Below are 26,757 nucleotides of genomic sequence, written 5' to 3' on the forward strand. Positions count from 1 at the left end.
ACATGTTATGGAAACCGAGGCCCAGAGAGGTTAAATAACTTGCGTGGTTTTGTCCAGCTATTAAGTGGGCAAAGCTAGAATTAGAATTGAAGCCCAGTGACAGCTTTCAAATCAAGTTCTTTCCCCTATTCTGGAGCTGCAGCAACTTTAATAAGCATAAGAAGTACTTTGGGATCTTGTTCAAATGCAAGTTCTGCAGGTCTAGGGTGGGGTGGAGATTCTGCATTTGCAGTAAGTTCCCAAGTAGCAGGGTGTGCTACAAACACCTCAAAGCTGCAGACCCTGGGGAACAGTCCCCACAGAATAGGAGGCGGGAATCATTCTGGAAAATAGGGAGACATAAATACCCAGACAAGCTTAGGTCTCCAAGGAGGCAGGGAGATCAGGAGTGGGAGGAAAGGGCAGTCTGTCTCTCTTTCCTTAGAAGACTTCGTGGTTTGAACTTTGCCTTGGTGAGATTTCCTGATATGGGTACAACTTGTGCTGATCTCAGTGGGAATCTGGAGCCAGAGATGACCAGGAATAGGGGGGGACAACATCTGCCAAGTTCCATTCCTGGTTCAAAATTCTAACTTGCCAGCTTGTTCATTCATCTAATGACTCAGATCTGATGGCAGATTGAATTTTCCAAAAATGACTGCAACAATATCTTCCATCCCACATGTTATTCTTACAGTGGGACTTTCCATCTAGAGGTAGGACCTGTATTTCTTCCCCATGAATCTGAGTGGATGTGCAGTTATAGTTGAAGTGATGCTATGGGACTTCAGAGGCTAGGTCATAAAAGGCAATACATTAGGCCGATGATGGCTCACACCTGTAATCCCAACGCTTTGGGAGGCCGAGGCGGGTGGATCACCTGAGGTTGGGAGTTCAAGACCAGCCTGACCAACATGGAGAAACCCCGTCTCTACTAAAAATACAGAATTAGCTGGGCATGGTGACACATGCCTGTAATCCCAGCCACTCAGGAGACTGAGACAGGAGAATCACCTGAACCTGGGAGGCGGAAGTTGCTGTGAGCTGAGATCACGCCATTGCACTCTGGCCTGGGCAACAAGAGCAAAACTCCGTCTCAATAAATAAATAAATAAATAAATAAATAGCAATACATTTTCCACTTGGCTCTGTTGGGACACTTGTTCTTGGAATCCAGCCACCATGTTGTAAGGAAGCCCAAGCAGTCACATGGAGAGGCCATGTGGAGGTGTTGTGGCCAACAGCCCCAGGTGATGCCCCAGCCAACAGCCAGGTGTGTCAGTGAACAGGTTTTTAGATGATTCCAGTACGTAGTCACTGAGTCATCTCAGCCTTTGACTCTTTCCAGCTGAGCCCTCAGACATTGTGGAGCAGAGAGAAGAAATTCTTGCCTTGTCCTGTGATATGGTTTGGCTCTGTGTCCCCACTCAAATCGCATCTCTAATTGTAATCCCCACATGTTAAACGAGGGACCTGGTGGGAGGTGATTGGATCATGGGGGTGGTTTCCCCCATGCTGTTCTCATGATAGTGAGTGAGTTCTCACGAGATCTGATGGTTTTATAAGTGTTAGGCAGTTCCTCCACTCTCTCCTTTTCTTGCTGCCTTGTGAAGAAAGTACTTGCTTTTCCTTCACCTTCTGCCGTGATTGTAAGTTTACTGAGGCCTTCCCAGCCACACAGAACTGTGAGTTGATTAAACTTCTTTCCTTCATAGATTACCCAGTCTTGGATATTTTTTATAGCAGTGTGAAAACAGACTAATACACCTTGTTTGAATTCTTGACCAGCAGAATCCTTGAGCATAAAAAAGTGTTGTTTAAAACGCTGATGCGTGGCCAGGCAAAGTGGCTCATGCCTGTAATCCCAGCACTTTGGGAGGTCGAGGAGGGCAAACCACCTGAGGTCAGGACTTCGAGACCACCTGGCCAACATAGAGAAACCCCATCTCTACTAAAAACACAAAAATCAACCAGGTGGCAGGCACCTGCAATCGCAGCTACTTGGGAGGCCAAGGCAGGAGAATCGCTTGAACACAGGAGGTGGAGGTTGCAGTGAGCCAAGATCATGACACTTCACTCCAGCCTGGGCGACAGAGCCGAGACTCCGCCTCCAAAAGAAAAAAAAAAGCTGATGCATTTGTGGTGGTGTATGACACAGCAACAGCAACCCACGCTAGCCCCAAAGCAGGGACTGCCTGAGGCGGTGTGGGTGACAGGGCTCAGGAGGGATTTATAAACAGGCTGGAAAGTGGGTTAACTCCTGTGTTCATGTGCACTTTACACGTTCAAAGATGCTTTTCCATACTATGGATGCCTCAACAATTCTCATTTTACAGATGGGAAAACCCTGTTTTCAGATGATTTTCATGCTGAGGCTTATGAAGGTTAAGTCGTTGTCAAAGGTCACGCAGGGGCTGAGGTTGCACCAGGATGACTCCCAGGTCTGACTCCAGAATCAAACCTCTTTCCATTAAAGCTGTGCTGCCTCAGTTCCTGGCCTCGCTCAGTCCTTGGCAAATAAAACGTCACTCACTGCCTGGTGCAAAACCACGGATGGCTGGAGCCCTCCCCTCGACATAATGAGTTTGAATTTTGTGCCTTTAGTACCTATCATGCAAGAAGAAAAATCTTGAGCGTTGTTTAATAAACAGAGTCAGAGGGAAGCGATAGAATAGGGCAGGTGTTATTTATCAAATGTAGGAAACAGTTTAATCAGGAAAAATCAATCCTGGGGTGACTATTTTCAGGAGGGTGAGGATTAGTGTGAGGACTGAGCTCATCGGTGCTTCAGGATTTGAGAGGGGCTGCAGATGGGGAGCAGGTGTTGGGGTATTTGAGCCTAGCTGGTATCAGGTATTTTTCCCACTTTCTTTGTATCTGCAGAATCTCTCCATGGACTCTGTGACTCAGCACTTGTGGCTCCCAGGCTGTGGCCTTCATTACCTCCGAGTAAGGTGGCAGACTGGTGACCCCCACCTCTCTCAGGCACATTGTTCCTGCTGTGATTTCAAAGATGACTGTCAGGTGCTTGTGGACAAAGTGTCCCTGTCCAGTTTGCCTCTGGCCACAGCTCCCAGCCCTTCACGTATCCCATCCCTGGCTCCTGATAGTGTTTGAATCTTGATGCCATGATATGACCCCACCTTCTTCCTAGCACAGGAGTCTTTGAGCAGAGCTGGTTGGAACCCACGCCACAGAAGCAGCCGTGGGAGGGTGCAGGGCCTGTGCTCTGGGGAGAGGAGTTTTATTCAGACTCCCTCTCTGGCGGGAATGCACCTCTCAAATTCCTGGCAGGATGGGATCGAAGTAGTCCCCCTTCCCCAGAGTCTCATGTGGGGAATGCTCCCTTTCCTGGCATCCTATCTCTGGGTTTCTGGTTAGAAGGGATACTTCTGTCTCCCCCAAACTTTTCTGCGTCATGCCTTCTAGACAGCAACTGGACACGATGGGATGGTCATTTGTATGTATCAGCTTGGTAAGGCTGCAATGTTAGACACTAACCATGGTGTTTCATAGATGGGGTTAGCATCTACTGTCAGCTCACTTCAACTGATGGAGATTGCCCTCTATCATGTGGCGGGGCCTGATCCAATTGGTTGAAGGCTTTAAGAGCAAAAACTAAAGTTTTTCCAGGAAAGAAGAAATTCTCCCTCAAGACTGCAGCATGAATTCCTGCCTGAGTTTCCAGCCTGCCCTGCAGATTTCATAGTTGCCAAATCTAAAATCACATAGACCAATTTCTCAAAACAAATAAAAAGTAAATATTTTTACACACACACACACACACACACACACACACACACACACACACACACAACTCCTGCTGGTTCTGTTTCTCTGGGGAGCCCTGGCTGATACAGACAAACCCCTGAGCATAACATTTTTATTCTCCTTAGCAACTCTGACCCAGGAATGGCAGGTGTGATGACATTGGTGGTGGAGGTGGGTGGAAGGTTGAGGCTGACATGCAAACACACATGCACACACATACATTTTTTGAGCCTGTGTCATGTGGACATTATCTGCTGCACGTAGTAAAGAGGGAGGGTCTGCTGGGAAGAGCACTGGACTGGGGAGCCAAAGGCCAGAGCTCAGGTCTTGATTCATGACATTTACTATTCTTCTGTAAAATTGGGGGGAATTCCAAGAATGATCAGGGAAACCAAATAAAATATAAAAGTTACAGCATTTTGTAAAGCACTATGCAAATGTCATTTGGTATCTCTTAATTTTTTAAAATGCAGATTCATTCCACAAATGATCTAAGTTAATTATTTTTGAGAGAGAATCTGACCAATGGGTGGAAATGGACTTGGCTGTCTTCCCTCTGAGTGACAGTTCAGCACTGTCAAATGAGAAGAGAAAAAACTGGGGGCCATTTGTCTGAACCAAAGGAAACTGTCAACAGACTTTAAAAGAGTTTTATCAAGGATGTAAATATGAGGTTATTGAACGTGCTAGAAGGGGAAGGAAAGATTCCCACTGGAAGGGGCTTTGACAGGTATTTGGGCTGTGGGATGTTTGAGAGAGAAGGGGCAGATCTAGCCCCTGTGGTCCTCCTGTTCCCCATCATTTCTTTGCCTTCCTTATCTTGATGTTTCAGAGCCAACCCGACAGCGACATCTTTGCATCCTCAGCAGAGGGTGGGAGCTGTAGGCATTTGGTAGGGCTGAGGCTTGTCCTGGGAAGGAGAAAGAGGGTCCACATGGCCAGCTAGAATGCTTAGAGGATTCTCTGCAAAGTGCCCTGTGCCCCTACTCCATATACATGCCCTAGGACCCTAGGGTCTGATTTTTAACTCCTCAGTTGCCTGTCTCTTAGACTAGCCTATGAATGTTATGTGGTCAGAGACCATCATGACCTGTATCCTGGCACATAATGTTTAATGAATAAATAAATGAAGTCCCAAGGATGCCCAAGCTGCAGGTCATCATTCATTACAGTCATACTCCTGTGTGCACTGCATCAGGAGCCCTGTGGGAAAGTGATAGAGGAAGGGAGGGGAAAGGAAGGGGAGGGAAAAAGTAGGGGAGATAATTAACTAAAGAAAGAAGGAAAATAATTTCTATCCTCCAGGGATTTACAACTTCACTTGAGGAGGTCAGATATACTCACACAATGCTAACAGTTTGCTCCTATAAAACATAATGAGTTTCATCCTACGGCATCTCACTGTAAGAGAATTAGCAGCCAGCCCGTGTGCAAGCAAAGGCAGTCTCTTGAGAAACAAACCTGGAGGTGCCAGGGCAGAGGAGACCAAGTCCATCCTGGATGGGGTAAGGCTGGGTTAATGAGGACTAAACCTAGAGGGAGTGCAACTGGAAACGGCATCTGAGTGGAGTGTTGGCCATTCTCTGAGCTCAGAGTACACAGGCAAGCTGGGAAAAAGCCCTCTGAATCCAGCCAAGACTGATGTCTCAGATGCTGCCCATCTCAAGCTGTCAGGGACCTTCTCCCTTACAGCACATTCAGACGGCACAGTCTTGCATTAATTTAGAGCTAATTGTCAGGTAATGAATTCGATTTGGCTCACCATATTGAAATCCCTTCTGCTCCCAGCTGAACACCAGTAAATCATTTGCATCACAAATCTTCTCTTTGCTGGATGCTCAGCTTGCCCAAACTGTTGTTCAGACCCTTCCTGCCTCCCCACATTCACTGATCTTTGAAAGCAGCTGAAAATCATATCTCCTTGTTAGAGCCACAAAGCTGAGACTCACACAAGAAAACTGAGTTGGGGTAAGTGTCTTTGAAGAGCCTAGAACAATGGTTCTCCAAGTTTGGTCCCCTGAACCAGCAGCATCAGCATCCTACTAACTCATTACGAATGCACATTTTCAGGGCCTACCCCAAGCTAATGGAATCAGTAACTCTGGGGTTGGGGCCCAGCAGTCTGTGTTTGAAAAGACTCTCCAGGTGATGCTGATGCACACTCAAATTTGAGAACCACTAGTGATACGGTTTGGCTTTGTCTCTCCACCCAAATCTCATCTTGTAGCTCTTATAACTCCCACGTGTTGTGGGAGGGACCTGGTGGGAGACGATTGAATCATGGGGGCAGTTCTTTTCAGTGCTGTTCTCGTGATAGTAAATGGGTCTCACGAGATCTGATGGGTTTAAAAACGGGAGCGTCTCTACGCAAGCTCTTTTTGCCTGCTGCTATCCACGTAAGAGGTGGCTTGTTCTTCCTTGCCTTCTGCCATAACTGTGAGGCGTCCCCAGCCATGTAGAACTGTAAGTCCAATACACCGTTTTCTTTTGTAAATTGACCAGTCATGGGTATATCTTTATCAGCAGTGTGAAAACAGACTAATGCAACTAAGTCTCTTAAAACATCCACTAGATCCACCAGAATGTCAGTGATTCTTCTCCATTCACTTCAACTCCCTGCAAGACCAGCTTCTCTTTCAGGTTTCTGGATTTTCTTAGGGGTTCTGAATTTATTTTCTACCTCTGAATTAGCTAGAATTAGGTTCAGTTTGGGGGAAAAAGACAGCTATAAGTGACTTAAGCAAGTCAGAAGTTCATATCTCTAATGTAAAGAAGTTGGTAGTAGGCCATCCAAAACTAGTGTTGTTTTGACGAGAGCATGCTATGTTGCAGCTCTGCCAGCCTTAACATGCTGCCTCATGGCCCAGGATGTCTGCTCAGGGTCCAGCCATCACATCTGCATTCCAGCAGAAAAAAAGAAAGGAAGGGAGAAGGGCATGCTTATTTCTTTACAGAAACTTCCTGGGAGTTGCACACAGCACTTTCATCTTAAATCTCATTGGCCAAAACTTAGTCATTTAGCCATATTTGGCTGCAAAGGAGGCTGGGAAATATAGTTCTTACTCTGGGTATTCATGTACCCAGTGGGGAAAAATCAGGAAGTCTATTTTTGAGGAAAAAAGGGAGATCATATATTGGCATAGACAACTAGCCACAATTATCTGTGCCACAATTTCTGAGACGTATTTCTGCTTCAGAGTCTTCAAAGTTCTCCATGTTCTTTACATTCTTCAATGCGGGCTTCACAACACATTTATTTCAGGAAGCCTTTTTCGATCACTCTGAGCACTGCTTTTCCTGACAGCCCCCACGCCTGTAGCCCACTACATTCAATTGCCACTGCCTGCTGATCCATCTAATTTCCATGGAGTCGTGATCCACCGTCAGACAGTAAGAGCCTAGGAGCACGTGTGTGGGCGGCTTCGCAGCTGGTATTTGTGGAGCTGTGGGGAGTCTGTTAGCTCTTCCAAGGCCTGTCTCCTCACCTGTGAAAGGAGGGGACCGTAAGTGGTCCCTGAGTGCCTCCCAGCTCTAACATGCCACACTGCTCTTTTTTTCAATTCCTTCCCAATGTTGTTGATGGTCCTTGAGGCGGGGAGGCAGTGGGGCCTGACCAGTTAATGAGCAGAAGAATTCAGGGAGCACTGATGATTCATGAAGGCATGGATTGCAAAGGCAGGAAGTATGGCTCAGGGCTTGATTTGGATGACGGCTTTAGGGAAACTGGTTCTGGAAGTGAGAAATGTGATTTGTATTCAAATTAGGGGAATCCATGGAGAATCCTGTAAGTTTGGTGCTGATAGGGAGATCATTTATCTGAAATTGCCGCTTCTTGCCTCAAACTCCTTCCCATCTAGGTCTATCTTAGCCATAAAAACTTAAGACTTTAAAAAACAGACCAGCCTGAGGTCCACAGAGAAGAAAGGTAATTTACCTAAAGTCTTACAAGCAAAGAGTGAAATGACAGAATTGATGCCTCCCTGAATATGACCTAAGAGTCACTAAAAGGTCATCATCAGTCCACGGCCCTCCCCTTACTCCTAAATGATCCTGGCTGGAAGAGTGACTCCACTGGAGTTTTCCTGCAGTCGGAGAAAAATTGAAACCCCAGCTCTTCCACTGACTTGTTGTGAGGTCTTGAATGAGACACTTGACCTCTAGAAACTGCAGTTTTCTTATCTGTTAAATAGGGGCAATAACCACTTTGATTCTTAGGAGGATTAGATATATTTACATCAAGTCCCTGACACTTCTGCAGGTGTACCTTAAACTTTATTTCCTTTCTGGAGATTCTTAGGCGTTATAGTCCGCTGAAGAGTTTTCTCATCAGGTAAATTAGAGGTAGACCTCCATATATTTAAGTATCTGCTTAGCTGAGAAACTGCTAACTGCTCTCAGGACAAATTCAACTAACAATAACACTGAGCTCCAAGATAAGCCTGGGTCCCCAAACTTAAGGTCTGTGGTCAGAGCAGGGAAGGGCAAAGGAACCAATAATGATGGACACTTCTTATGTCCAGGATGTAGGACATGCTTTATCCAGCTTAATCATCCCATAGTCCTGCTAGCAGTTCATCATCCCATTAAGGTTAGGGTTAGAGACTGGATTAGGATCAGGGTTAGGTTTGTTAAAATTATTTTACAAATGAGGTTATAGAGGCCCAGAGATGTAAGTAAACTGGCCAAATATATCGGGAGATGAGAATCATGAACCCGGTGGGATGGAGAAAGGTGAGTTTTGATTTGATTTGGGTCAGAGAGAAAGGGAGAGAGGGGTCCCTCGGCCGTCACCTCCTTGGGAAGACCAGGCTTTGCAAGCTTTGTGGAGTGAGCTGGGTGTCTCCCTGGCATCCACCTCTACCTGAGCACTGACCACTCTGCATCACTATTGGCTGATGGGGTCCCTGTCTCCCTCCTCAGGACAGGGCACACCCATCATCCCGCTCAATCATCACATCATTCAGATATCTGTTTGTTACCCAGCCTTCTCCATCCCTGTGCCTGAAGCCCAGAAGGACTTTTAAATTGACTTTAATAAATTATTTTACAATAATAATTATTGTAATAATTGTATTACAATAATAATTATTGTAATAATTGTATTACAATAATAATTATTGTAATAATTGTATTACAATAATAATTATTGTAATAATTGTATTACAATAATAATTATTGTAATAATTGTATTACAATAATAATTATTGTAATAATTGTATTACAATAATAATTATTGTAATAATTGTATTACAATAATTATTGTAATAATTGTATTACAATAATTATTGTAATAATTGTATTACAATAATTATTGTAATAATTGTATTACAATAATTATTGTAATAATTGTATTACAATAATTATTGTAATAATTGTATTACAATAATTATTGTAATAATTGTATTACAATAATTATTGTAATAATTGTATTACAATAATTATTGTAATAATTGTATTACAATAATTATTGTAATAATTGTATTACAATAATTATTGTAATAATTGTATTACAATAATGTAATAATTGTATTACAATAATGTAATAATTACAATAATTGTAATTATATTACAATAATTACAATTATAATCATTTATTACAATTATACAATTTATTACAATTACAATTATATATACAATTATACAATTAATGTACTATAAATACAATGTACAATTATACAATTAATATACAATTATAATTACAATAATTTATTGTAATAATTGATTTATCAGCCAGTTGCAAGCTGGGTAGTGGGGTCAGAGTAGACATGCTTCCCTCTCCTCTTGGAATTAATAGTCTCATTGGTGAGACAGGATTAACCCACGGAATAAGGACCTGCAATCTGAGGCTGCTAAATGGCATGGCCCCAACTGGAAGCCCAGAGGTTTCAAAACAGATCCTTAACAGCTGCAGCTGTTAGATGGATCTTGATCCCTGGAGACTGTTTGGGTTCGGTCAGGAAACAAGGAGGGAGGAGCAGGAATGATGGTGGCCAGTGGGAGTAGCTGGCTGGAATGAGTGGCCGGTGAACAGCAAGGAGAGGCTTGTTGGGGGAGAATGCAAAGGCTTAAAAGACATGAGAGGATTCTGATGCTGAGAGCAACAGGGAGCCATAGAAGGTGCTCAGGCAGGGAGATTCAGGATCAAGCAGTGTTGCAGACATATGAGTCCTGGAAAGTGGTGGGCAGAAAAGACCAGGAGGAGAAAGCCTGGAGTCAGGCAGAATAACCAGAAGGCCAAAGGAGTGGCCTCCCTGTTGCTTTTCTCCACATTTGCTCTGTCCCAGACTTTTTTCAAGGGGCTAGTCATTTGGACACAGCCCATACGTGGATTCTAGGAACTTCTTTCATTTGTTCATTCACTTATTCTTTCAAAATATTGATTTTGATACTTACTATGTTCCAGTCCCTGTGGGACTGCAGACAGGAACGAGGCAAGACTCCTGCCCGCAAAGACCTCTGCAACTGAGGACAGACACAATATACATACACACAGCTACCTAATGACTTCTTTCATCGATGCTATGCCATTTAAATGAATTATTTCATTATGTGCATAAGCTCTAGTCCTCTGCCCCCACCTGCACCCCCATCTCCTCACTCCCACTGATTTACCCTTTTTTCCATGGGGCTCACTCGTAAACATCAAGCACTGTGCCATGGTAGGCAAAGGAACTATGAGACACAGGGAGTGGTCTATGATGGGCTGTGAGATGGAGTTCCTTCTATTGATCTCCCCTGGCCTGCCAGAGCTTGTCCACTGCCACCACTTGGCACTTTCTGCACACTGTGGGCCCTGGGGGCAGAGAGACTGCTGAAGATTCTCTTGAGACCTCTGTCCCCTAATGTTTAACACCAATCTCTAGTGTTTCCAGGCCTAAGGAGCTGGAGCCCACTGACTCCTTAACCTCCTGGTCCTCCTCTATTTCTCCTTCAGGCTTTGTTCCTCAGATCAAGGGAAAGAGTCGAAGGCACAGAGTAAGATGCTCAGGACCACCTGGGCTCGGTCACTGGCTACCAGCACACCCACTTAGCAGCTCTTTCCTGTGGTTGAAGCTCTCCAGAGTAGCCAGCATTAAAGCCTCCCAGTCTTTACCTTGTTAAAAATCAGACCATCAGTTGTCAGAAATCACTTCTAATATAATTCAGTGGTCTGAGTGGGGACAGGCAAAGGCACCAGGAATGACTGAACATGTCCTGTAGACTAGGCTGCGTACACCCATCATCTGCTCGATCATCACATCATTCAGATATCTGTCCGTTATCCAGCCCAGAGGAAAGTGGGAATCAGGGTTAGGAGTAGGCTTATTTCACTCACTTCGCGTAAGTGAGGCAACAGTGGCTCAAGTTCACTGTCCCAAGTTTACACAAATCCTGGCACTGTGGGATTTGAACCAGGTCTGCCTGAACTCATGCACTTTGCAGTGTTGCTGCTCTGCTGGCTGAGGGTCCTCACGAGGCTGCAGAAATCCAGTCTCTAGCCTGGAAATGCTTCCCCAAGTCTCCCAGTGTTACCAGCTTCGGCTGTGTTACCACTGCCTCTGAGCACTGCTTTCTATGTGTTGCCCACCCCTGTCGGGCACTTACTATGAAAGGCTGCACTGATGTTGTGCTGGGACACTCTCTTCTTTACATAGCAACGGAAAATATTGCAGTGCAAACATGGACTTCTGCAGGGCCACAGAGGAGGCTCATTTACGTTGGCATCAATTTTGCTAACCTCCTGCTGAAATATTTGCCAATCGAGCCAAGGTTTTGAACTGCCTGGGGCCCAGGAACACCTCTTCTATTGAACACCGTCCTTGAATGAGATCAAATTTCCAGAGTTTGCAGAGGCTTCATTACATGGTTTTGGCTCCCTCGACTTTGAGATCAAACAAGGCGATTTTGCATGCACATCGTGCTTTGCTTGCTTGGTTGCCCCTCTATTCTGGTTTCAAGTTGAAAAGTTGTGAGTATAGTTGAGGTTTGGCAAGCCAGAAATGCGATGCCCCAGAGTCCAGGCACCTGGAGCTGTGTCTTCACTGGCTCTCCCAGATGCTATTTACAAAGTACATTGTCTCGGTTGTTTCTCGCGACTACCATGTGAGATGAGCCAGCCTGGGATTATTTTCTCTAGTTTATAGATGGGTCAATGGTAGTTCAGTGAGGCACCTGATTTGCCAAGGTCATTTATAGACCCTGGCCCTGCCTGTGCTCTGTCCTTGTCCCCTCCTCAGCCTCCCACAATGCCTACTATGCACAGGAGCCAGTCTCTGCACAATCTAACAACTTTTGTTAATGGAATTATGAACATCGTGCTTATTGGATGTGGCAGAGACAAGATCTTGCAGTGGACAATGGCTATCTTGAGTTCCCTTGCTCTGCCCACCACCACCTCTGAGCTCATCTCACATAGGCCTTCAGACCAGAGCTCTCATGCTGCCCACTGACCAGTAAACCTGCCCTCAGGGTACCCCTGCCTGGGCCACAGAGCATCCGTCCCTCCACTCAGACCTCCCTCTCTCCCTACTTCCCCTTAGGAAATCTCACCAACCCTATTTCTCCATCCTCTCAGGTTCTGCTGGTGACCAGATAAAATAATCTAAGAATTAGAAGTTAATTACCCTGAGTGATATCCCCACCTTGGGGGGCATGGGTTGATGGTCGATTGATGGGCAATGATTCACTAGCCTAGTTCTAACCATTTCTACCCACACCCCAATGAGTTTTTCATACCCAGACCTCTCTGCCTTTTCTCTCCATCTTGAGTACCCTCTCGTTAAAATTAGCCATGTTTCTAACCGTCTCTGCATTAGGACATCTTTAGGATGCTTTAAAGGGATACCTGACACCATGGCTGGAAAGCAAAGGGCCAGAGAAGTGAGCAGATGTGTTCAGACCTTCGGGCTGGTTGTCATTCCCACTAGCCTCAGGCAGGTGATGGTATGTGGCTGTTAGAGCATGGACTCTAGATCCAAAACATCTGGGTTTGAAACTGGGCTCTGCCACCTGCTAATTCTGTGATCTTGGTCAAGTTATTTAACCTTCCTGTAGCTGATGGGTAAATTAGAGAAACTCTAATCCTTACCTCAAAGGGTTATTGTGAGGGTTGAATAAATTAATGTACGTAAAGCCCTTAGGTCAGTGCCAAGCATATTATAAATCCTCAAAATGTCCTAAAAATGGGAGCCATTATAATTCTTATGTAGCTAGCTATTTGTTGCCATTTTTGGCCATCTTAACAATACATAATAAGTGTGTCCAGTACTTCTTAGTTTCAAAGGTGCTAACATATACTTACCTCACTTCTTCAGCACAGGTGAAGGTTATGGGATACCTATGATGGTTAATTTTAGGTGTCAACTTGATTGGGCTATACAGTGCCCAGATATTTGGTTAAACATTACTTGGGGTGTGTCTGTAAGGATGTTTCTAGATGAGAGTAACATTTAAGTTTATAGACTGAGTAAAGCTGATTGTCCTTCCCAATGTGGGTGGCCCTCATACACATATTTGAAGGCTACAGTAGAACAAAATGCTAAGAGAAAATTCACTCTCTACCTGACTTATTTGAGCTGGGACATCGGTCCTTCCCTGTCTTTGGACTAGGACTTGGACTGGAACTTAAGACCATTGACTTTCTTGGTTCTTGGGCCTTTGAATTCAGACTGGAACTATACCATTAGCTCTTCTGGGTCTCAGCTTACAAACTGTAGATCTTGGGACTTTTCAGCCTCCATAACTGCAGAGTCCATTCCTTATACTACATATATATTCTGGGTTCTCCAAAGAAGTAGAATATATTTATATCCTATTCTTTGGAGAACCCAGATTAATATCCAAGGTCACAAAGCCAGTGAGTTGGCATAACCTGGTCTTAGACTTGGTTCCAAGTTGTTGTTGTTATTATTTTTTGACAGGGGCTTGCTCTGTTGCCCAGGCTAGGGTTCAGTGGTATGATCACAGCTCACTGCAGCCTCGACCTCCTGAGGCTCAAGTGATCCTCCTGTAGGTGTGTACCTCCATGCCAGGCTTATTTATTTCTATTTTTACTTTTGTAGAGACAAGTTCTCACTGTGTTGCTCAGGCTGGTCTTGAACTCCTGACTTCAAGTGATCCTTCTGCCTCAGCCTCCCAAAGTTCTGAGATTGCAGGCATGAGTCACTGTGCCTAGCCCCAAGTTCTTTTTTTTTTTTTTTTAATCTTTATATTACTCAATACCACCTTTTGTAAAATGAGGGGGGAAAACTGCGAATGACTTAGTATAACAAATCCTAATTACTGGGGGAAGAAAAACACTGCTGAAGAGATCTCATTTTGAGGATAGCCTGGTTGAAAGAAATAATTACAAATGAAATCCAAAGCCCATCCCAAAGCCAGCTGCAATTCTTTGCCAGCCGCTGGAGTTCAAAGAGGAAGACTTAAGGAAAGTTTTGAGGAGAATTACTTAATTTAGAGCATTGGAAACCCAATAATTATTTGCTTAAAAATAGAATTTGCTGAAACAACTTTCAGCTTCTTATTCTTCTCACTGCATAATAAAGTCATTAGTAATTTGTGTCACTCTGGTAATTTTTCTTCCGATAATCACCAGCAGTGACACTATTGCCATGCTGAGATTCCAATATACATCCATGCATGCGTGCACACACACATTCACACGCACACACACATACACTTACTACCTCACTCATATCCGATCCCTGGAGGAAGGTGGATACCATAGTGTTTATTGTTTTGTTGTGGCTGCTTGAATGAAAAGTTCTGTGACCCCTTCTAATTTATCCATACCCATATGTATAACACTGCGGGTGTGGTTGTGGTAAGAGGTAAAAATAAGGGCAAATAACTCTCAGAACATCTCCAAATATCATACAGAAGCTATTATAAGAATGCCGAATACCTATATATTTCCAACTAAAAATCAAGCTTTATCTGACAAAAGGATTTGTGCTGAAGTGTGGGTTGCGTTGTTTAATAGGATGTGGATCTTACAAAGACATAAAAAGTAAATCACATTTATTTATACGTTTGTTAGATTGAAGTGAATGAAGCTGTGTAAAAATGTGGACAGTGCAAGAAAATCCAGAGTGTAATTACATGGTTTTAATACCTATTAATTGCTAGATTTATAAACAGCTATTCTATACTAAGCAAATACTCCATTTGAAACAAACGATAATAGTAGAAATTTCATTCCTAAGTTTATCTGAGTGAATTTATACCGGGCTTCAGGTAACTATGTGAAACTAGAGAAAGGAAGTTAAAAAGATTGTTTCTTTTTCCTGTTTGTCATAGAATAGTCTATTACAGTCAAATTACTATATAGCAATAAATATTGTTATTGCTAACATTGATCAAATGTCCACTCTGGCACTGTGCTAAGACATTTACCTGCATTATATCCTTTAATACTCGCATCAATTCCATAAGTTAGGTATTAATATTATTTCCATTTTATGGACGAGGAATGTGGCAGATACTCTGCTGCTTACTCAATAGCTGCTCTTCTCTTTTCTTCTTGGTAATAAAATCCAGATTTTATTTAGGGTGGCAATATGTTGTGCTAAAAGTCTTTAGCCTTCCTCGAAGCCAGGAGTGGCCCTGGGACTAATTCTGGCCAATGAGGTACAAGCAGGAGTGTTGTGTGGACCATCCAAGAAGGTTCAGCAAATGTGTGCGACTCAGCTGGGAGGTACATCCCCCTCCCATCATCTCTCGCTTCGTGCTTCCTGCAGATGTGATGGCTGACATGGCGCTCTTTCCGGTAGTCACTGGCTTGGCAGTTCAAACCCATTCTCCAGCTGAGGATGACCAGAAAAGCGAGACAAAATAATATATTTTAAAAGCATATTTGAAAGTATTAGAGAAAATAGAAGTCAATCAAGAATTACTGGGCCAAGCTCCGTGAGAAGAGGGAAACCCATCGGGGAAAGCTTGGATCTTTTGGCCAGTTTTCTCCTAAGAGCGCCTTCCAATGCCAGAAGATGCAGCAGAGGTACTAAGATGCTGAGCAGGACTTTCAGCAGACTAGGGGGACCAGGAGCCTCTCAGGGATGGGGCCCCTGATAAAACTCCATGATTTGGGTAAAGGCTGTGAATGGACACATCACTGGAGTAAAGGTGAACCAGGTAGCCTGTCCCTTGAAAGGATTGAAGGTTGGCTTTAAATCACCTCACCACTATTGGATTATAGTGATCTGGGATTGACAGTTTCTCTCCCTCCTGACTGAAGCAAATGCAAATTACTCTCTGAAAAGACAGCGCTATGAGAAGCCTCAAATTATCTCTTCAGCTTTTTAAGATAAAGATACAGGTCTCAATCAAACAAATTGGGGGTAAAGATGAAGAAACTTCTTCTGAAATGGTGGGGTAAGAACCTCCAAAAATTCTGTGACAGACTTTGAGGAAGAAGACGTAAAATAGAAAATTACAAACCATTCTCACTATGTATAAAAACACAAAATTTCTAAATAAAATGCTAAAAATTTTAACAGTGTATGAGAAGGTCAATTCATGATGATTTTATTGGGTTATTTCAGGGATGTAAGAATCATTTAATATTATGAAATATATCTGTAAATCTAAAGTGAAAATCCACATGATCTTGGTGGATGGCTAAAAGTCATTTCAGAAAAAATTATGTACCAATTCTAAATAAATGTATGAAACTGAAACTAGAGGATTTCTTTAAATGGTAAAGAATATTTTAAACAATAATATATCATTATTTAATGGGGAAACACCTTTAACTATATTTTCATTAAAATCAGGAATAAGATAAAATGCCTATTCTCACTATTAACATTGTCTTGAATATTCTAGCCAATGCAAAAAGATAGGGAACAGAAATAAGAAGGGCTACTGGAAAGGAGATCAGAAGTCTCACTATTTGCTGTTAATATGATTGTCTACCCAGAAAGCCTAACAGAATCAATTCAAAACTATTAGAATTAATAAGAATTTAGAAAGCTGGCCGAACATGTATAGATATATAAAACAATTGCTTACCCAATTACACATTGTTAATCAGTTCAAGCGTATAGCAGGGGAACGAGCTCCTCCTTAAGCAATTACAAAGTATAAAATGCTAAAAATAATTCAATCATGAATATTATAAATTTCTCCCAATGAGTATAAAAGAAGATCAGGGTAGAAGACATCTGGACCACAAGACCAAATAGTTTAGACAGGCCACTTCATCCCAGGCTCATTTATGGGTTTAATTAAACTCCAATACAAATTTCAGTGGAAATTTCATTCAAATTTAAAAACTATCTGTAAAAATAATGGATGACAATTGTCAACAGTATTTTTAAAGAGTATTGATGGGAATATTTTTCTTTCAAAGAGTAAAACACTTTTAAGTGAACTGGATCTAAATAAGGGTTTCTCTGGAAATTAATTTGGCCATTTATATGAGGCAGTTTTAACTGTATCACCTAGTAATTCTGCTTTTAATAATTAACCTAATAAAAAATTTTCAGAGGTACAGATAAAGGTTTTTGTAGAGGAATATTCATCATAAAGGTGTTTGTAATATTGTTTCTAAAGTTTCCACAAACTGAAATTCATTAAATCAATGATGACACATTTTTAATTAGAATACTATTCAGCCACTGCAGTTATGAAGACTCTTTAATAACTTAAGTAGCATACTGTATTCTCCAAAGAAGGCTGTGAAATCTCTTCCATTCCACATGCTCTTCTGTAGCGTGACCCTGCTGCTTGCCTTCAAGGGCTGGAATCCATTTCTCCATCTCATTGAATGTGGCTGGGCTCCAATCCACAGAATCATAAACAAAATAAATTATTGTCTTAAACCATGAAGTTTTGATGTAGTTTGTTACACAGCACTAGACAAGTGGGAAAAATATATAAAGATGTTTTAGAAACATTAAATGAAAAACATGTTACAAAACAATATGTGCTATGTAATTCAGTTGGGACAAATGTGTACATATACATAGAACAAACATTAGAAGGATTGATGCCAAAATGTAGCACTGGTTATTTTTGGATGGCAGGATTACTATGCTTCTCATTTTCTTGTAGCTTGCCTTCTTTCTCAAATTTCTACAAAGACTGTGTATTGTTTTAAGAAAAGTACAAAGTCATGTTTTAAGGATATTTTGATGACTGATAGATGCTACGATACAGCATTACTTAAAAAGAACAAGATGCAAACAGCATCTATGAGGGACTTTCCTATTCCTTAGGTCTTGTGTTTCTAAGAGGAGAACTTTGGCACACAAACCCATTCAGCTTTTCTTTTCATTTTGTCTCACCCACTTCTCTGCAAAAGAGAGGGAATAATGTTCTTGGCTGGTGAGATATTGGGATTGGACTCTTGCTGCTCCTCATCCCTCTTTTTGGGGGAGTTTAAGTGTGTACTGGCTGGTCCCCAGTGAACAGGTCTGTCTGCTGGAGAGAGGTCTATGACACAGGTGGGAAGTGCTGTGCTCCTGCCTCCATGCCCGAACTCACAGGTGGATCCAGGCCTGCCTTCTGCTCTGCCTCTCCTCTGGGGAATCAAAGGATACATCAATCATCTCACTTGCAGCTGGCTGGTAAAGTGTCTGCTTTCAGAACCCCATTCTCAGGACTGAAGTAGGAATGGGATGACAATGAGAAAGCTTATTTGGCTGCAGATCCCAGCCATGTTCACAAAGCTTTTCCTGCAAGCATTAAGGCTGATATTTCTGTCAGTATCTGAAGTCTATATTAATCAGTGGATTGAAATAGTTCAAACGGGGAATTCAAACTGGGAGAAAAACAGTGATTGATAAATATCTTCAAAACGTAGCAGTATCTGTCAATCCATTTTCATCTGACGTATTTAAAAGAATACACGTATAGACAAATATAAATTATATCACAAGACTTATGGGAAAAATACATCAATATCAACAGAAATATCTCTCTGGATGCTGGGATTATGTGTCCATTTATTTATACTCTTTGTAATATATGAGCATGGATTGCCTTTATAATCAGAGAAATCATTTTTAAAAAGTGGGCCAAGCACAGTGGCTCATGCCTATAATCCCAGCACTTTGGGAGGCTGAGGCATGAGAATCGCTTGAACCTAGGAGACAGAGGTTACAGTGAGCTGAGACTGCACCACCGCACTCCAGCCTGGGCCACAGAGTAAGAGACTGTCTCAAATAAATAAATAAATAAATAAACATTGGTGGCTCACTCCTGTAATCCCAGAACTTTGGGAGGCTGAGGGTGGATCGTTTGAGCCCAGGAGTTCAAGACCAGCCTAGGCAACAGAGGGAGACCTCATCTCTTTAAAAAAAAAAAAAAAAAAAAAAAAGAAAAAAAAATTTAAAATAGCTGGATGTGGTAGTATGCCCCTATAGTCCAGCTACAAGGGAAGCTGAGGTGAGAGGATCACTTGGGCCCAGGAGGCCAAGACTGCAGTGAGCTCTGATCACACCACTGACTCCAGCCTAGGTAATAATGAGACCCTGTCTCAAAAAAACAAAACAAAACAAAAGTTGCTGAGATTGCTTTATAATCACAATCACAGATCTGGGCTCTATAGCTGGCTATTGCCTGTACTACTTCAGGGCCAACAGAAGCTTTGCTTCCTGACATCCCTTCTTGGGGGAATATCAATTTTCCAGAATAAAATCCTATGATAATCAGAGGAGGCATGGAGGTCTGGGCCTTTTCTAGTTGTAAGAAACATTTAAAAATATGTAAGCCATGTGGATGATTTGGAGAACATTTGTATTGACTTATTAGTCAGGGATGGTCAGGAAAACAAACATAGTTCACAAATAATTTAATATAAGGATTTATTTAAGTTGGTATAGGAGAACTGAAGAAGCAAAGAGGAAACACTGAGGTGGCATGGAGATATAACTGCAGGAAACAGCTGCCATTCCCAAGGCTGAGGAACAGAGAAAAGAGGTAGAAGCTCAGAAGAGGAGACCTGCACAGCCGGGTTGACAGGAGCACATTTGATAGTAAAATGTAAAATATGAAGTAATGAGTTTTGGGTATTTACTATCTTTGTTGGTTTTTAAAAATATTTTGTATTTGGAAATAATCATAAGCTTAGAAGGAGTCACAAAAACAGTACCCCTGTACCCATCATCCAGCTTCCCCCAATAGTGACATCTGTACAAGACCAAAACTAGAAAATAGGTTGGCACAATCCAAATACTTTGATTACAGACTTGGAATTGACCAGTTTTTGGATGTACTCATGTCTTTCTGTCTTCGTGTATAATTCTATGACATCACATTTGTAGAACCGCAACAACAATATAGATGGAAACCTGTCCCATCACCACAAAGGAACTTCCTCATGCTTATATAGATGGAAACCTGTCCCATCACCACAAAGGACCTTCCTCATGCTTCTTTACAGCCACACCCTCCCACTCCTTCTCTAGTCACTAGCAAACGTTGTCTGTTCCCCCTCTCTATAATTTTTTTTAAATAGAATTTGTTTAATTGTAAGTGTTACAGGTTAAATTGTGTTCCCCCAAAAGGTATGTTGGAGTCCTCACCCCCAGTACCTCAGAATATGAGCTGATTTGGAGACAGCGTCTTCACTATAAAGGTGATCAAGTTACAATGTGGTCATTAGGAGCCTACTGCAATACAACTGGTGTCTTTATGAAAAGGAGAAATTTGGAGACAGACACACTAAAGCACACAGAGAAAATGTCACTGGGACACAAGGCATAGCTCAGGGTGGTGCTTCTACAGCCAAGGAATGCCAAAGATTTCCAAGAAGCCACCAGAAGCAAGGGGAGAGTCATGGAACAGATTCTGTCTCACAGCCTCAGGAGTAACCAACCCTGCCGAGGAGTTGATCTTAGACTTCTAGCCTTTAGAACTGTGAGACAATACATTTCTGTTGTTTAAATCACCCAATCTGTGGTACTTTGTTGCAGCAACCCTAACAGAACAATAAGTATATATAATTAATTGTAAATTATAACTGTGCTTAAAATTAGCTCATAAAATTCCTGAAATTCTGTTGAGCTGGTACATGCTTGCTGTAATCTACCATTGCAAGGGTCATGATGAGGCGAGTTCTATGAGCATGGAAACAAGTGGAAACTAGAACGAACTGCCCCTTGCAGAATGGAGAACCCTGGCTGGGGGTGACACTGACAGGAACAGGAAGTGCACAGGAAGGATCAAGTCATACTTTCTCCTCTAGCCGCCCAGCCTCTCTCCAGCACTTCCTATTCCTGGGCTAACAGGGATCCAGTTGGCAAAGTACAAAGTTGGTTTCCAGAGATCTGAGAAGAGAATAAAAGCGTAGGTGTGAAGCTGAGAGACAATATCTTAATATCCAAACACACTGGGTTTTTAGACAACTCTTCTAGGGACGTTTCAGTCTCTTTTTTCAGGTATCATTGGGTTTCCTTTGGACCACAAAGCTGTTTAGCCAAGGAAGCAGATATTTCTGGCTACTTATATTTTGTGACTTATTTTGAGAGTTTTATCTTTTTTTTTTAATAAAGCATAATGTTATAATAAAAGTGTGCTGCATGTCACTTGTGCTCTATTCCCAAGAGTGGATTGACTGTATTCTCTGAAGATGATTTCTTGATTTGATAATAAAAAAGTCTGGAAAAGTAGGATTTGGTATATGAAAATTTAATTTACAAAAACAACTTTTCAGGAACATATATGTTCTTTAAATACAGCAAGTTTCCCTTGTGATGTCTGGAAATCCACCACTCTTCTTCAAAGGAAAAGCAACTTCTTAAAGAGGCTTTGAGTGCCAGGGAAGGATTAATTCACTCAATCATATGCTGACTCCCTGTGTGGGTTAATTCTCTCCTTGCTAAGTAGCTTGAGATTAGTGAAATTGCTCTTCCCAGCTCCCAGAACCAGCCCAATATCTTTCCTGGAACCTCTGAGCATAGCACAGTCCCCCAGCACATTCACACTAATGATCCAAACTGCTACTTCAGCATCTGCTCTTATGACTTCTGGACTCACCAGTGAGTGGAATTCCAACCTGGGGGAGGCATTTCTGCAGGAGGTTGTCTTTCTTACTACCTACAGACCATTTCATTACCTTCTTGGCCATCTTACTTCTAGCTTGTCCCTTAAAAACAAGTGAAAATGGAATTCTCCCCCCACCCCACATTGTAAATGGAATATGCACATTGTAGAAATTTTCGAAGATAAAAACTGTTGTGGAAAACAAAATGTAATTTGAGGTCATGTGCTTTAAGTTTAAAGGAAAAGGAATCAAATTCATGTGTTTGCTTAAAAGATGGTGCAAGTTTGTTTGTTTTTCTTTTCATAGATATGTATATTGGGGAAAGTAAGCAAAATTTGATTTTAATAGTCCTTTTCTTCCCTGCCTGGGTCCCTGAGAGAGCCTAAAATTACCTGGATGGTACCCCACTGGGGTTCTTCACAGTCCTGCCAAGCAAACTTCCCTCTCCTTCATCTATTCTATGGGTGTCCTGCTCTTTGTCAGTTCAATTTTAAATGGTAGCCTAGTCTGAGAAGAATGATCCAGGTAGCCATTAGGCATAGCAAGAACACTTAGAGGAAGTGGAATGCCTCGTTGGAATGGTTGTGAGCTAGGGCCTAGCGGGGCCGGTAGGCAGTAGATAAATTACTGCACTGGGTAGCAAATACTATGCAGCCTATTTGGAGAAAGAAAGTGGATGGGAGCTCATTAGAAGAAGAGACTGGGAGTGTCCCTTCCCTTTCAGGGATTCCAACTCCTGTTTTCTGCCTTCCTCATGGTGGTCCTGGACCACAGTACCTGGTTCCTGCTTTCCCTGCCCCCACCTGTCTTCTCCACTCCCACCTGTGTGGAAGGCACATTAACATTTCAATTGCTTATCCCCCGCCCCTGTGACCTGCCCTTCCTATGTTGATCTTTTCCCCTGTCAAATTTGGGTTCAGATGTGGCTTTAGAGGAAACTGGACAACTGCCGTAATTTTACTGAGGGCAGGAAATGCTCATTGAAATCTGAGTGTTTTGATCTAGAAGTCACTTCTGTTGTGTTCTTCAGCAAGGATTGAGAGATGGTATAATAGCAGTTAAAGCACAGACTTTGTCTTCAGACCTGGGTCCCAGTCTCAGCCCCGTCAGTTACTTGCTCAGTAACCTTGAGCAAGTTCTAACCTCCCCAGGCATCAATTTCCTCCTGTGTAAAATATGGGTAAAAATACTGTTTTTGGAGTGTTTTCACTGTAAAAGAATAAAAGCAATAATATGTGTGGTGCCTACAGTGGTGTCCCCACATCTTAGTGATCACTCTGAAAATGGTAAGAAATATTTAGGATCTGATCTCAGGGAAGGAATGGATGTTGGTAAATATCCACACACTGGGATAAGAGGCGAGAGTTGGGGCCAGGTGCCCCAGGGCGTGCACTCTGAGAAGCTTGGCTTCTTTTAAAGAATTTTGAGTCATGACTGGCTGAATTTTGAGCTGCTGACTTGTTACATGTACACATCAACTCTGTTCCTGAGATCTGGAGTGAGATAGGGACATTTTTTAAACCTTATACCCAGGCCTGAGATGTATCACTGGAAGGAAGCTGGAAAGGAGTAAAAAAGGGATTGTAGGGGGTCAATACCAGAGAGAGAGAGGGAGAGAGAGAGAGAGAGAGCAGACATTTAAAAAGCCAATGAGGTCATAAGAAGCAGCAAAATCATGTGACCTTCCAAGGTCAACGGCCTGTGCAGCCGGGGTGTGGGTCAGGCATTACTGTTTGAATTCCTAACTGGCCCCATGACCCAGGAACATCATGGATTCAGTTTCCTCGTCTGTGAGATAGGGATGATACTGTCTCTCAGGATGATTCTCAAGATGAGAGGAGAGAATCATTGTGAACATGCTTTGATAAATAAAAGACCTATAGAAAAGAGTTTTGTATTATTTTCAAAGATGGGACCAGAATGAATAGCCCCTTTCCTAACTTTACACATAATATAGGTCTTTGGGTTTCTTTGCTGAGAAACTACTGTTATCATCCATAAATGCAGATGCATTTTCAGTGTGAAGTTGAACTCACAAGTAACCTTAAGGGTTGGGGAGACGATCAATGACAGGAAGATGTGAGAAGTGGGAGAGGGCTTAATGTCATGTATTAAATACTCTGTAATTTATGAAATATTTGTACTTTAGCAAATGCTTATTTAGCACCTACTTTGTGGCAGGCTCTGTACTCAATGGTAAAAGAGAGTCATGGTCCCTGCTGTGGAGATTAACCAGTAAGGAGTCATAGTGTCAAATGTTGTCCTCATTCCACTTCAACCACTCATTCCCAGAAACATAGGCTGGACATCAGCATCGCTTAAATCTGCCCCACCTTCAAAACTCCTATTGTTCAAAGTCATTTTAAAGATTTGATCGCCAAGCTTATGTGGAGCCCTAATACTGCCCAGCAATTCCCTGCACATCCCTGGCCTACTTGCTCCCCTCCTCTCACATGACCATTCTGTGCTTCCTCCCCTCTTCTCAATCTTCCAACATCCCACCCCTACTCTCTGCTGCTGAGTTTTCTTCTTGTTTTATTGAGAAAATTAGCACAATCTGCAAAGAATGTTCAAAAGCTCCAACCAGCACCCTGACCTAATCTACCCACAGCCCTGTCTTCTTCCTGGCCACTACAGATGAGCAGGTCCTGGTTCAGCCTTAGACCAACCCTTCCACGGAGGCCTTGACCCCATCCCTTCTCTCCTACTCAAGGGTTCTGTTACAGCGGTTTTCACCATAGTATCCTGGATTAATGATTTTTATTTCCTCTATTAATTTTATTTCTGCATTATGCTTACCATGCTGACAGCATTCATACATGTTGCTATTTCTTCCATTTGAACAAAAACCCTAATCTACTCTTGGCCCCATTCTCCTCTCCAGCTACCACTCTGTTTATTTCCTTCTCCTTATAGCAAAACTCCTAGAAAACTTGTCTATACTCACTGGTCCCAGTATTTCTCCTCCCATTCTCTCCCTAGCCCTCTCTTGAGCCTTTTCCAGTCTGTGGAAACTAATATTTCCAAGGTCACTGATGATGTCCAGGTTGCCCTTCCAATGGTCATCCTCAGTTGTCCTCTAACCAGACCTACCAGATGTATTTAATTTGGTTCTTAACTACCCCCTCCCTGAAGTATTTTGTTTTATCTTGGCTTCTAGGACACGTGTTTCTTCTGGTTCTCTTTCTTCCTCACTGGTCTGTCAGTCTCTTTTACTGGCTTCTCCCATCTTCCTGTCCTCTAAACCTTGGAATGTCCCAGGGCCTCATGCTCAGGGCTTTTCTCTTTACAACCTTACTCACTCTCAGGGTAATCTCATTTAATCCTATTGGCTTTAAACACCATCTGCTATGGTTGGAATGTATGTGTCCCTCCAAAATTCGTATGTTGGGAGCTAAGACCCAATGTGATAGTATTAAGAGGCAGAGCCCTCATGAATGGGATTACCACTCTTATAAAAGACCTCAAGGGAACTAGCTAGGCCCCTCTACTGCCCTTCCACCTTCTGCTGTGTGAAGACACACTATTCAAGGCACCATCTTGGGAGCAGAGACTGGGCCCTCATCAGACACCAAACCTGTCAGCACCTTGATTTTGGACCTTCCATCCTCCAGAACTGTGAGAAGTATTTTTATGTTCTTTATAGATTACCAAGTCTGTGATATTTTCTTATGCCAGCAGGAAAGGACTAAGGCATCATACATATGCTGATGGCCCAACATTTTTTATCTTCAGCCCTGACTGTCTTTAGAAATCCTTACCTTACAGCCTTTTAAGGGTTCTAAAAGGTACCCCCAACCTACCAAGTCAGAACAGAGCTAGGGATTTTCCCCCAAACATACTCCTCCCATAGATTTTCCATCTCAGCTAAAGGTAAACTCCTTTCTTTCAGTTCCCCAGACTCAACACCATAGAGTTAACCTTAATTCCTTTTAAAATGCATATCCAAGCATTCAAGTTGTCAAAAAAGTTCTAGTGATTCTACCTTCAAAGTTGAGCTAGGATCCAGCTACTTCTCACCACTACTGCTGCTCCCATCCTAGAGCGAATCACTGTTCTGCTTCACTTGAGTTCTCGCAGTAGCTTCCTGACTAGTCTCTCTGCTTCTACATTTGTCCCCCACCAGAATATTCTTAACACAGCGCCAAGAGTGATCCTGCTAAAATGTAAGGTCAGCCTTTTCTCTGCTCCAAAACTTCTGAAGTTTTTTACCTCCAAAAAAGTCAGATTTACTTCAATGGCTCTCTTTTACCTCTTTGACTTCACCTGCTCTCATTCTCTCCCTTGTTCACTCTGCTCCATCCACTTTGGCCATGAATTCTACTGTCTTACAGGCTTTGCATTTCGGTTCCCTCTGGCTGGAACACTCTTTCCTCAGATAACCACATGGTCCACCTCCCCCATCTTGTATTGGTCAGGGTCCAATCAGGAGACAGGTCATATAATAATGTAAACACAGACAATTAAGTGTAAATATTAATGGAATTAGAGTGATCAGGGATTGCTACAGTAAGGAAGAGATGGGTAAAGTAAGTAAATAATTAAGTGGTAAAGAGAACTCTAAAAGAATAGCCGACATAGGGAGCAGCCACCACTTCTAGGACTGAGATCAGACCTCAGTGAGAGTATCTATGGCTCGCTGCATGTCAGATAAACTCATTGAAGTAAAAGGCTGACAGGAATCACTAAAATCACCATCTGGAGCTCTAGGGAAAACCATCCACATAGAGGTACTTCCCCTCAGAACTCAGTGCAAATCTGTCCACAGGGGTACTGTGAAGCCAGGCAAGAATTACCAAGCCTTTGGCACTCTGCTGCAAAGCCAACTGGGGGAGGCTGGCCTGAGAAAGCCATTCACAGGAGATGTCCCACCATCATATTTCCATGGTGAAGTTACCTGAATGGATGTTAAAGGAAGCTACCTCTGGGAAGGTGCACATGCTGGTGGCACAAGGGAGCTACAGAAAAACAAAACACCCCTGCTACACGTTGACTAAATGAACACACCAGAACTAGGAACAGAGGTGCCTTCCTTCTAC

This window comes from Pan troglodytes, chromosome 6, assembly GCF_028858775.2.
Source record: "Pan troglodytes isolate AG18354 chromosome 6, NHGRI_mPanTro3-v2.0_pri, whole genome shotgun sequence".
In the NCBI taxonomy this organism is placed as follows: Eukaryota; Metazoa; Chordata; class Mammalia; order Primates; family Hominidae; genus Pan; species Pan troglodytes.